The sequence below is a fragment of the Haliotis rufescens genome, unplaced genomic scaffold, assembly GCF_023055435.1.
Source record: "Haliotis rufescens isolate VD_foot unplaced genomic scaffold, xgHalRufe1.0.p SCAF_4, whole genome shotgun sequence".
Classification (NCBI taxonomy): domain Eukaryota; kingdom Metazoa; phylum Mollusca; class Gastropoda; order Lepetellida; family Haliotidae; genus Haliotis; species Haliotis rufescens.
In genome coordinates this window covers 50,316,912-50,327,493 of record NW_025964112.1, presented here as the reverse complement: position 1 = coordinate 50,327,493, position 10,582 = coordinate 50,316,912, and positions in this window count along the sequence as shown.

The window sequence follows — 10,582 nt, the reverse complement described above, 5'->3', positions numbered from 1 at the left end:
TCTTGTGTCATAATTCGTCAGGCAGAAAATTACAGAATGCCATTCTTGGGTCATAATTCGTCATCGGGCAAAACGGTACAGAATGTTAATCATGTTACAATTCACCAGACATAACACTGCAGGTTTTAATTGACGAATACTGAAGCATATAGGTCAGTGCGGAATGTCACCCTTGTGTAACACGTCATAACGTGAAACACCGCAGAATATCATACTTGTATAAAACCTCATTAAGCAGAACAATACAGAATGTCATCCTTTTGTAGTACCCCACAAGGCAGAACAGTACAGAATGTCATGTCATCATTCTGAAATACCCCATCAGGCTAAACCTTACAGATATTATACTTGTATAATACCTCGTTAGACAGAACAGTACAGAATGTCATGTCATCATTCTGAAATACCCCATCAGGCTAAACCCTACAGATATCATACTTGTATAATACCTCGTTAGACAGAACAGTACAGAATGGCATCACTGTGTAATACCTCGTTAGACAGAACAGTACAGAATGGCATCACTGTGCAATACCGCGTTAGACAGAACAGTACAGAATGACATAACTGTGTAATACCTCGTAAGACAGAACAGTACAGAATGACATCACTGTGTAGTACCTCGTCAGACAGGACAGTACAGAATGACATCACTGTGCAATACCTCGTTAGACAGAACAGTACAGAATGGCATCACTGTGTAGTACCTCGTCAGACAGGACAGTACAGAATGACATCACTGTGCAATACCTCGTCAGACAGAACAGTACAGAATAGCATCACTGTGTAATACCTCGTCAGACAGAACACTACAGAATGGCATCACTGTGCAATACCTCGTTAGACAGAACAGTACAGAATGGCATCACTGTGTAATACCTCGTCAGACAGAACAGTACAGAATGGCATCACTGTGTAATACCTCGTCAAACAGAACAGTACAGAATGGCATCACTGTGTAATACCTCGTTAGACAGAACAGTACAGAATGGCATCACTGTGTAATACCTCGTTAGACAGAACAGTACAGAATGGCATCACTGTGTAATACATCGTTAGACAGAACAGTACAGAATGACACCACTGTGTAATACCTCGTCAAACAGAAAAGTACAGAATGGCATCACTGTGTAATACCTCGTCAAACAGAACAGTACAGAATGGCATCACTGTGCAATACCTCGTCAAACAGAACAGTACACAATGGCATCACTATGCAATACCTCGTTAGACAGAACAGTACAGAATGGCATCACTGTGCAATACCTCGTTAGACAGAAAAGTACAGAATGGCATCACTGTGCAATACCTCGTTAGACAGAACAGTACAGAATGGCAACACTGTGTTATACCTCGTCAGACAGAACAGTACAGAATGGCATCACTGTGTAGTACCTCGTCAGACAGAACAGTACAGAATGGCATCACTGTGTAATACCTCGTCAGACAGAACAGTACAGAATGGCATCACTGTGCAATACCGCGTTAGACAGAACAGTACAGAATGGCATCACTGTGCAATACCGCGTTAGACAGAACAGTACAGAATGGCATCACTGTGCAATACCGCGTTAGACAGAACAGTACAGAATGGCATCACTGTGCAATACCGCGTTAGACAGAACAGTACAGAATGGCATCACTGTGCAATACCACGTTAGACAGAACAGTACAGAATGGCATCACTGTGCAATACCTCGTTTGACAGAACAGTACAGAATGGCATCACTGTGTAATACCTCGTCAGACAGAACAGTACAGAATGGCATCACTGTGCAATACCTCACTAAACAGAACAGTACAATGTTACCATTGTGTTCCTTACATATTATTAGGTGTGTTGCTTCCATCATATCGCACTTCTATAATCGGTAATCACATGAGTTGAACAAAGATACTGATCGAAAAGACAATGGAAATAACCATACGGACCTTTCTTTAAGATTTTCAACAATGCACCACATGCATGGCGAATCCTAACCTTGTCAACATAAATACATGCAGGAGGTGAAGTCTAGTACAAATAAAATTTCAAATGTATTGATATAAAACACTTGGAGAATATTGGCAATACTGGATCCTTAGCCATGTGTAGATACAGATAACAATCATGGACCATAAAAGTGATGACCTGTACTAAAACGGAATGCAAAGCTTCACTGGTATATCCCAAATGTTCTACTGTAATCCTCGAATGTTTTATTGTATATTATTAAAAGAAACTGGTTTAAAAGGGACTATAAACTATGAACGATATACTGAAGAATAATAATGAACCTTCAATGAACAAAAAAGAGACTACCAAATAAAAGGCACAATCATTGACTAGTACCAGGTTCTATCAAACATACCAAAAACCTGGAAAGATGTTATTAGAAATAATCGCATTATGCTATAATGCTATGAGTGAATATGGTTTTACATCGCGTTTAGCAATATTCCAGCAATATAACGGCAATATAATACCTATAAGTATAATATTACACGGCATCTGTGTCTATGTAAAATATGTAACAACAGCTACTGAATTGATTTAAAAACAAATAAGCATTTGAATCTGTATGGATAAAATCATAACACAAGATATGCCCCCAAATCCTTGTGTTATGTAAACTGTATTTCGTTTTGCCATGCACACACAGTAAGACTGCATGATTCTACTTGGACTAGCTGAATTACTGAAAAAGGATTTTCATTGTTAATAAGACCCAATATTTTAACGACTAGGGGCCTTCTGTAACACCAGCCAAGGTTTGTTCAATTAATTCAGGATATATGCCTTGGTGCCAATTATCCAGTTTTAGCAAATAGTTTTCAGAAGGATGTTGAATAATTTTCCAGGTTCATATCAATATTATTTTACGTAATAAAATCAGATGAAATGATTCAACTATGAATGTGGAATGGATCTATTTTACTTTGAATTCAGCGTTCTCTTGCGTGGCATTTAATTACAGTGCGTTTTTGACCTGCTAACATTTCCTATTACATAAGATAAGGGGAAAGTGCGCTTTATGACTCCGTGGCGTGTTATTGAACACAGTTATCCAGTCTTACCAGATTGTTTCATTTGAAGGGCTTTGAATTATTTGCCAGGTTCATGAAGTCAATATTATTGAGATTGTAACAGCTGATCAAATGATTCAACGATCCATATGAAAGGATCTACTCTACTGGCCTAATCCTACTTCCATGTCAGAACTGGCTTGTTTTTTGTTTATTTTTTATTCTTGATATGACCTGCAACAAGGTAACATTTCATCAAACACTAAAAGGGAAAATACGCCGATGTCCATTTTCGATGAAGGTGTAGAAGGTGTAACCAGTGCTTGTGCCAAACTGAAACATTGTATCAAGGTTTAGGCATCAAATGCCTTTTCAAGTCGTTGGCTGGTTTGTTTGTTTGTTGTTTAACGCCGTAAATATTTCCAGCTATATGACGGCGGTCTGTAAATAATCGAGTCTGGACCAGACAATCCAGTGATTGACATCATGAGTATCGATCCACGCAATTGGTATCAAATGACATGCATCAACCAAGTCAGCGAGCCTGACCACCCGATCCCGTTAGTCGCCTCTTACGACAAGCATATCCTGATCAAGTCATTACGGTATTGTATGGTAGACATCCAGATGAATTTACTAAACATAACACCTTGCTTGTCAACATAATGCGCAATACAATGTCGTGTCCACCTCCTTAATCACTGGAACTTCCTTTAATGGATGGTTGGTCAATGCTTGTGATGACGTGGATTATTGCTCATGAGACTGATCACAGGATTGTCTGGTCAATACCCGATTGTTTACAGGCCGCTGTCGTATGTCAGGCGTAATACTGCGTGCCGCATCAGCAACAAACAAAAACTTACTTTTTTATGTAAATTGTGTGAGTGATGGTAGAGAAGGAAATAACTCACACTTTTCGCAAACACCTGGTGGCATCACTGATTTTGAGTGATCCATTCATTAATTTCAATCACTAGTTTTGCCCCATGGAATCTGTTTTGAATCTATGTAACTTTGGAAATTTCCAAATTTGAGATTATTACTTGCATATAAAATGCGATTGCAGACAAACACAATGATTTCTGAATGTGTTGAATCAAACTTACTATGACAGAGAATTGTCCTTTTCAACGTTGTCAGTACATTATCGTACCAAGAACGCGATGAGCAGTTGTTCAAGAAGATGTAACCCATCGTCAATATTGGATCATTTAAATTTAATCGTAACTGTTGTTTTTCATTCGGACTGAAATAGTTTAGACTCACAACACTGTGTAACGGTTGTGCTTAACAATTCTGTTCACAATATACGCATACCTTTCCTCTAACATATATTTCCTTAGACTCACAACACTGTGTAACGGTTGTGCTTAACAATTCTGTTCACAATATACGCATACCTTTCCTCTGACATATATTTCCTCGTGGCTGGGTAAATCCAGTACGATATCTATTCTGTTTTCATTGCATAGGGACATTATTCATCCCTGTTGCAGACACCAAAGGCATGATATGGAGGGCCGTTTTATTACAAAAATAAACATATATAGTCATTTTTCTATTATCAATGTCCATCTAATTTCTTCCATCACATTGTGGTAGTGTACACATTCAGTTTTGGGCATAACATCCGGAAACTGCAGTTAAATTATAAAGATATATTGAATATGCAACGTTGATATCCTTTATCGTTTGTTATACCTTTATCAAGTAAACATCTTCCGGGTCCACATGAGCCTGCATACATTATTCCTAGACACCCTTTAGTCATGTTTGCTGCATGTGGCCTTCGCTTTAAATTGTACCAGTAAAACACTTCCTTCCTCCAGCCATGCATGTCGACAGTGTGATAAGTATACGAATGCCGCCTGTGAATAAACGAGAACTCAACCGCGCAAGTATTAAGGGCACAGATAAAACCTCATCCAGGTGTAATTATATCAAAATAGGTCCCGTGCATTCCACGCTAGTCGCAAGAGCCGATTAAACGGGGCACCTTGATTGTCATCGTACCCTGGTGGTATGGAACGTTCCTCGAGCAAATCAACTGCCTTGTCTGACCCAAATTCGAGTATTCATAGATGTGGCTGGGATATTGCTCGCTGCGACGTAAAGCAACAATCAATAACTCATTCTTTATATGAGTACACGCGATCACCTTTTGTACCGTCTTCTACGAGGGGGCACGGGTGGCCCAGTCATCTAAGGCGCTGCGATTCGCTGTGCAGAGTTGCGTTCCTTTGGCACGCCAGAAACCTATGATATTGGGTTCGAATCCATGTTCGCCCCGATTATGTTTCTAGGTTTGTCAGCACCATACCCGTGCTCGTGGGTTTCACCGAAGTGGTAAACTCCTGAGACCTGTATCATTTTTCCTCCCACATTAAGCTGACACGCCGTGATATAACTGGGATACTGTTAAAGGCGGCGCTAAACCCAACTCCCTCACTCACTCTTCTACGATCGATGTTGATTTGAGAATAAAGAATGTAAATAATTTCAGGTCCAACCCTTCACCCCTGGTAGAGATTAGCACTTGTATAGCTTCTCTGCGCATGTGTTATAAAACGCATCAAAAGGGACAACAATAAGAAGATATTGGTCAACGTAAATCGATACAATGACTACAATGATATTCTGACCATACAATGGTAGACGTAAAGTGACAATACTGAACTGCCCGGTTTAGTGGAGTATCAAATATTTTTTCCAATGCCATCTGGATATGCAAACACTTTTATAACGCCAATTTTAAAAAGTAATGCCAGGACAAAGACAATGCCGCTCCTAATCACTGGTGGTTATAACTTCTCTAAGTCTTTTTGCGATCTGTATCTTATACAATTACAAATATATATACATAATATTAAGAAGTCTCTTCACATTATTTCAGTCAACCTATCTCGCTCGCTGACTTGGTTGACGCATGTCCGCCATCTCTATTGCGTATATCGAAGCTCATGATGTCAATCACTGGATTGTCTGGTCGATTATTTACAGACCGCCGTCATATAGCTGGAATATTGCTGAGTGCGGCGTTAAACAACAAACAAACAAACAAATTCTACTGGGTAATGTTTCGGGATGTCTTGTACTTTGATGCACCCTTTCAATAACAGAAAAGTCTAATATATCAAAATAAGAATAAACTTTTTTAGTCCATACTATGTGGATATTCTTTTGACACATTGCCTCATTCAGGTCTTTGAATATCAGTCATATCAACCCTGTTGATGAAATATCAATATAAAGCCGTGGAGTTAAACCTCTCCCCGACCCGTGTTAATATCAATCGCCACATGTGCTACCCGTAACACTCATTAGGGCAGGGCAACCTTGTTCTACATGTGTCGACATAAACCGTTTAGTTTCAATACAATGGAGGCGCCAAACCCTTTCCACATTCACACAAAAAATATCTGCCAAAAACAAGAATCGATTGTATGATTCCGACGTCATCATGAGCATGCGTAAAAAAATCACCATCAAAGAGCGACGACACCAGGTGCTCGCGAAGAGGCGAGCAAACAACTTCCTCAATGTTAGAACATTCTCGTTCTTAAGTATCATTATGCAAGATAGAGCTACAACATGTTGTTCCTGACAACATGTGATCCGACAGTCAGCAATGTTAACGCTTTGATAAAGATATCTGCTCATACAATGAGATTGTATTCTCCTTTATCCATTACATGACTAAACATTCCTCATAGCAATGTTTGTATGGGTGTTATCAAATGTTGAATCATGTACATGCATGAACATGACTGAGAGTGGTCGCTTTGGAAACTAGTTCAGTTGTGTCACAACGTGTCAGCCACATATGAGAGGAAAGCCAAGTGATGCACGTCATAGACGTTTACCACTTTGGTGGAACCCACAAGCTGACAGGGGCGGTCGGGTAGCCTAGTGGTTAAAGCGTTCGCTCGTCACGCCGAAGACCCGGGTTCGATTCCCGACATGGGTATAATGTGTGAAGCCCATTTCTGGTGTCCCCCGCCGTAATATTGCTGGAATATTGCTAAAAGCGGCGTAAAACCATACTCACTCACTCACTCACAAGCTGACAAACCTAGAAATATAGTCAGGGCGAACCCACTAACATAGGTCCTGACACGCTCGATTGCCAAGGTTATTAAAGCATCACTGGGTTTAAATTTCTCCCATGAAATACCTTGTAACAAACTTCTACTAAGTACAAACTAGACAGTAAAGTCTGAATGTTACAACATGTAAGTTAAGCTACTGTGCTGTGACAAAACACGATAACGATTTCAATACATCTCGTGACGCTCAGTTTAACATACTCCCATTGAAGTAATTCTAGTTAACTGTAATATTTATTGCGTTTCCCACTGATGACTGTGAAGTTATTGCTTGAGAAATGCATACCATGTCAATGTCGCAGGGGGGACTTGCATGTAATGTAGATACAAAGTATACTGAACCGCAAAAGAAACGTCACCAAAAGTAACATTGCATAAAAAGTTGTCATTTAAATATCTGGGTAATTTTTGTCAAAGTTTCTCAAATCTAACATTACCTTGTCCGGAAAAATGAAATTTGATGATTAAAAAAAACAAAGCAGATGACAATAAAACCGATCGCCCAAACGCTTCACGGCAACGGCCATGGTAACCCGATGCACGTGAGTTTCGTGCAAATTGAAATGCACATGCGTTCCCCCATTTCTTGCCCTATAAAAATCCACCCAGATCGGATAACATTTATTCATTTTTGAATTGCTACCACATGCCAAGATTGACAAGAAATCAGCGACACCAAGCCTTTGGACGATTGCGAGCTGGACAAACCGCCCGGCACGTAGCCAATACATTTCAGGTCCACGTAAGGACCATATACAGGCTCCAGCAACTGTACCAGACCACCAACACTACAGATGACCGACCACGTAGTGGGAGACCAAGGGTCACCACCCGACGTCAGGATCGTCAGATTGTGCGACAGCATCTTCAAGATCGCTTTGTTACTGCTGCGGAAACTGCTCGACAGACCATGGGGACACACCAGCGACACATCAGTGCGGACACCGTGCGTCGACAATTGACGAGCAGACACCTCCACTGTCACAGGCCGCACCGAGGACCCATTCTGACACCACGTCATTGCCGGGACCGTCACCAGCAGTGGAGAAGGGTCCTCTTCTCTGACGAGAGTCGTTACTGTATCTCAACAGCAGATGGCAGAGAGTCTGGCGACGCCGTGGGGAATGTTATTCGGATGCTTGAGTTGTTGAGAGAGATTCGTGGGGTGGTCCGAGCATCATGGTGTGGGGTTGAATTGGTCTTGCACAGAGGGTCGGCCCTGTGGTCTTCCAGAACATCGGTCCAGGGAGAGGCAATGGTGTCACAGCAGCTCGGTACATTGATCAATTTTTGAGACCACACGCCATACCTCATTTGGCACGTCACCGCAACCACGAGTTTCAGCATGATAACGCCCGTGCCCATACTGTGAGAGCAACAAGAGACTTCCTCCAGCAGAATGGCCTCAGAACCATGCAGTGGCCTGCCCTTAGTCCCGATTTAAATCCCATTGAGCACCTGTGGGACGAGATTCAAAGACGGCTGACAACTGCAGCTGAACTGCGTTAGGCGTTCCTCAGAGTGTTGGCTCAAGTGCCTATGGCCTTCATCAAACGCCTCATCCATTCCATGTATCGACGTTGCACGGCAGTCATCAATGCACATGGCGGACACACGAGATACTGACTTGTGATGCCATTTTATCAGAGTCTAGTGTTGTTTCACTTTAAGAACATTTGACACTTTTATTTCAACCTTGATGATCGGTTTTGCCAAGTTTCATCTTTTTAATATGTCTCAAAGCATGTTTACAGTGTTTGGACAAATAAGGCTTCTCATATATCTATCCATGGTGACGTTTCTTTTGCGGTTCAGTATATTTACTCAGCTCAACTCAATCCCATCGGTCAACAATGGGAGGAATATTCATTGAAACCTGAGTCGCTAGTTTCACCAGTTCAAGTGACTATCATATTACAGAACATAATCTAGCTGCAGTTGTGCCTCTTGTATATATGTCACTCGTTTAAAACTTGTAATGTCAGTTTTCTATTAGTGAGTGAGTGAGTATGGTTTTACGCCGCTTTTAGCAATATTCCAGCAATATCACGGCGGGGGACACCATAAATGGGCTTCACACATTGTACCCATGTCGGGAATCGAACCCGGGTCTTCGGCGTGACGAACGAACGCTTTAACCACTGGGCTACCCGACCGCCCCCAGTTTTCTATTAAATACACCTTTTCACAATTGATGGTCTGGTGCATGAACTACATGTGAAGAGATATGTCGGTATGCGGTTATCAGTGTTATCATGCAGTACCGCTTCAGGACAGGAGCATGTTGGGATTACCCCAACGCTAATCCTTAACGTAATAGAAAATTGATCAAGTGACAAGGCTCTGTGACTTGGCTGTAGTCCAGATTGCGGGAATAGTTGCGCGATAACTTACAGGTCGCCGTGAAAGAGCTGGAAATAGTATTCACTCACCATGTAAAGGCTTGTTTGCCTAAAATCCCATATATTTGTATATTGACACATAAAAGAAAATACTTTTGCCAATTTACCGGTGTATGCCTAGAAGTTGACATTGGTGACCTGTTTCAAACTGATACATGGTCGATGTGCATTTGGAATAATACAATTACTGCTAAATTTCTATTTCAATAAACATAAGTTTTGAAATTACTTCAAACTTGCTTAGACTAACAACTGTCCTCAGTGGTACCCCTTTAATAGATTTGGGGAAAAAAGATGTTTGGGTGACCCAAAGTAATACTCCCTTTGCATCATGTCATGACATATCAAACCCAAACATAATCAGAATACAATTTGTTTTCTGTGAAATATTAAGTGGACATGAATTAATCTTGACATCGATGTCTGCTGTATAAATGAACGTTATGTACGTGTAAGTTAATTTCTTTGGCCGTTCCAGCAGTGAATATGTCTTGATTGAATAGATAAGGTCTTCTAATCTATATCCAGACCTCGTGTATACCAGGACGTTACACACAATATCCTTTGTAGTGGAGCTCCCCACAATGCATTGACAGCTACCTATGTAACCTGATCAGCCACACCTAAACATGCCAGGCTGTTTATGCAGCGTTGAGCAAGCTTTGTTTACCTCTATCGGGACACCCAAACCGGGTTGCAATAGGCTTTTTAATCCTCCTAGTCGCTTTGTTTACAAATCCAATTACTTATTTACGCTTGGTTTTTTTTCGAAATATCAAGTATGTTATGTTAATACAAAACCTTACATAGGCCCTTCTTGGCCTGACTACAGAAATTAATGTAAAATCAATTTGAATGTAAACTGGTCCGTTGTTGAGGGGTCATGTCAAAAGCGATTTTAACAGAGGGTAGGAGTGGCTGAGTGGGTTTTGGAGATCGAACCCAATGAATCCAAACAGCCTCATCCAAACTAGCATCTCCCACTACACACAACCCACCTCCAAGATCTGCCACTGGACCGTATCTTGATAGAAGGGCGGTATTTACATTTGCTTGCAACACGTT